Raw genomic sequence first — 3,315 nt, forward strand, 5'->3', positions numbered from 1 at the left:
AATGCAACGCGTGGCCTCTGGTGTCCATGCTTTTAAAAATACACTCTCACATAGCTAGGAAGACCCGAGGCCATTAAATATCTTCAGGAAGGACAGCATAGGAAAACATGGCTTCTATAATGTTCAAACACTCACATTGTTGTTAGGAACATGAGACAATAAATTATAGTAAAAACAGCAATTTTTAACATGCATGAAACATAATTAGTATACAAGCATCATGAATATGAAGTTGTCAAATATGATCTTTCGAACTTTGCAAGACATAAGCCCTTCTTGTTTTCATGGTTTGAATTTTGAAAAGTTAGAAGTTATACCGATGGACTAGCATTTGTATGTGATTTGGCCTTTCTCTTTTGCAGCTTTCAGTATATGTCCTTTGTTCTATACATTTAGAACTTTTATTATAATATAATGTGAAAAGTTTCTTTACTTGATCCCTTCTATTCTGTGTGTCTCATATCTGGATAGGATTCTCTTTCCCCAGATGTGGAAAATTTTCTTGTGTGATTTTATTTAACATATTCTCTATATATTTTGCATAAAAATTTTCATCCGCTTAAGAAATGAACCTTGGGAGCTTCTAGCCCTTCCTCATTCCTTCATGAGAGCCCCTGTATCAGTCATAGAGGAACAGAACACACTCACACACATATGCATGTGTATATGTGTGAGTGTGTGTGTGTGTGTGTGTGTGTGTGTGTGTGTGTGAGCATGCATGTGTGTATGAACATATACCCACAACCATGGATAGATAGATAGACAGAGAGATAGATAGATAGATAGATAGATAGATAGATAGATAGATAGATAGATAGATAGATAGATAGATATAATTTATTAGAGTAGATTGCCAGCTGTGGTCAAGATGATCCAATAATGCATGTCTACCAACAGAAAGACCAAGAATCCAATAGTTGCTTAGTGCACAATGCTAGACCTCTCAGCTGATCTTCAGTATACACCAGCATCAAAAGAAGTAGACTCTAAAGCCAGTGAAGTGATGAACTTGCCCGTGAGAGTGAGGGCAAGCATGCAAGGGCAAGAGCTTCTTTCTTTCATGTCCTCTACAGGTTGCCACCAAAAGGTGTGACCAATATTAAAGGTCCACTCCCAAAGATCTGAACTAAAAGTGCATCTTCCCTCCTCAACTGATCTAACAAAAAAAAAAAAAAAAAATTCCTCACCAGTATACACAGCCATCTGGGGTCTGGCTAGACTCAGATGGAGTTGACAACCAAGAATAGCCATCACAGCCCTCAGTATCTAGAAAGCCATTCTACCAGAAATTCCCAGTGGATACAACTGGGAGAGAATCAGAAGTGCTCCATACTGGGCAACTCACGGCCACCACACTCTTCTGAGATCCAGAGAGGGCAACAGAAATCAAGAAAAAGAATAACCACACAGCAAAGATAAAAACAGGTACAAATGCCTAGAATTACAATCATCCCAAACACAGATGTGTAGATACCAGCATAAAAACACAGTAAGTAACAACTAGGGCAATATGTCTCCACCAGAACCCAGTAATATTACTACAGTATGCCTGGAGAAATGCAATATAGCTGAAGCAAAAGATAAGGATATAGTCAAGGACCTTAAAGAGTCATCCATTAATGAAGTCTATGAAAACACAAACAGAGGCTGGAGAGATGGCTCACAGGTTAAGAGCACTGACTGCTCTTCCAAAGGTCCTGAGTTCAAACCCAGCAACCACATGGTGGCTCACAACCATCTGTACTGAGTTCTGGTGTGTCTGAAGATAGCTATAGTGTACTCACATATTTATTTATTATAAATAAATCTTTAAAAAAAGAAAGAAAGCACAAACAGATTTTTGTAATGAAATGAAGTAAAAAGTTCAAGTCAAAAGTAGAAATAGAATTACTAAAGAAAACCCAATGTTTAACATCTTTCTGCCTTCTATGTTTCTTTTTGAAAAACAATACTATGCTTAAGTATTTTGTTGTGTAACTTTTTTTTTAATTTAACATTCAGTTTAAAGGCTTTTGTGGATGTTTGGTGTATCTTCCCATAATCATACATAAAATTTTCCTTTGTTTATTATAATAGACATATAACATGTCCTTATGACCTGCTCACTTATTGATTTCTCATATATAAAAATGGAGATTATAATCTTTATAGAGTTATTGTGAAACTTGAGTAGAAAACACACTTAGGAGAGGGAGCTGTTTATAAGGTATATGTTAGATCATATTACAGAATTGTCATCTTCAAATCTTAAAATTGCTTACTTTGAGTTTAACAATTGTGTGCTATAAAAGATGGCTTCCTATCTTCTTAGATATATTGTGTATGGTATAGTGTATGGGTAGAACTGCCATACAAAATACCAACAAAAATGTACTGTCTTATAGGTCTGGAGGCTTATGGTCAAAAAATTAGTCTTTGTGTGATAAGTTTCTTTTGATGCTGTAACAAAAGATTGCTTTAAGCATCTTTCCTTGATTTATTAGCCTTTATCTTCTCACATCATCTTCACTCACTATATGTCTGTCCATTGGTTACACTTTCTCTCCTTATAAGGACATCAAGTCTATTAAATTATGGTCCATTCTATTGATTTTATAGTACTAGCTGTGTGCAAAATGACCTTATTTCCAAGAAAGGTCACATTCTGACATGCAAAGGGCATTAGGACTTCAGCATATGTTTTAAGCATAGATTGCCATGTTATTGTATTCCTCATGACTGCCCTATTGTGTTGGTTGTTTTCATGAACTAACACATTTCCTTCCAGGTTATTTGTATACAACTGCCATAATTTATTTTCACCACATGCATTAAATGGGCATTATAATTTATTACTTCCATTTTTCCTGTTCTACCTGGCTATTTTGCTTAAGGTGGAACTTTACATTGTTTTATTTTGTTATTATTATTTATTAATTCTTTGAGAATTTCATACAAACTATTCTGGTCATGTTCACCCACATACACTTCTCCCTCTGTTTCCTCCCAGATCCACCCTTACCTTCCATTCCTACTCCCAATTTCCTGTGTATAGAGGAATTTTCCCCTAATTAATTGCTTGGATAATAAATATGACAAGAAACCAATTGCTGGGCAAAAAGGAGGAGGCAAACCTTCATGGTACGAGAGGAGGGAATGACTGTCTTTTTGGATGGCGAGGCGGAAGTGAAAGGAAGAAGGATGTAGACCAGGAATGGTTAGATCTGGTGGCGGATTCCACCACTGGAAGATTTCCAACATAGAATAGTTGATGAGTTTAGGATGATAGATTCCACACCCAGTGGTTGTGTTGTCTCTTGATTCTAAACTAAGATT

This window comes from Mastomys coucha, unplaced genomic scaffold (genome assembly GCF_008632895.1).
Source record: "Mastomys coucha isolate ucsf_1 unplaced genomic scaffold, UCSF_Mcou_1 pScaffold13, whole genome shotgun sequence".
NCBI classification, from domain to species: domain Eukaryota; kingdom Metazoa; phylum Chordata; class Mammalia; order Rodentia; family Muridae; genus Mastomys; species Mastomys coucha.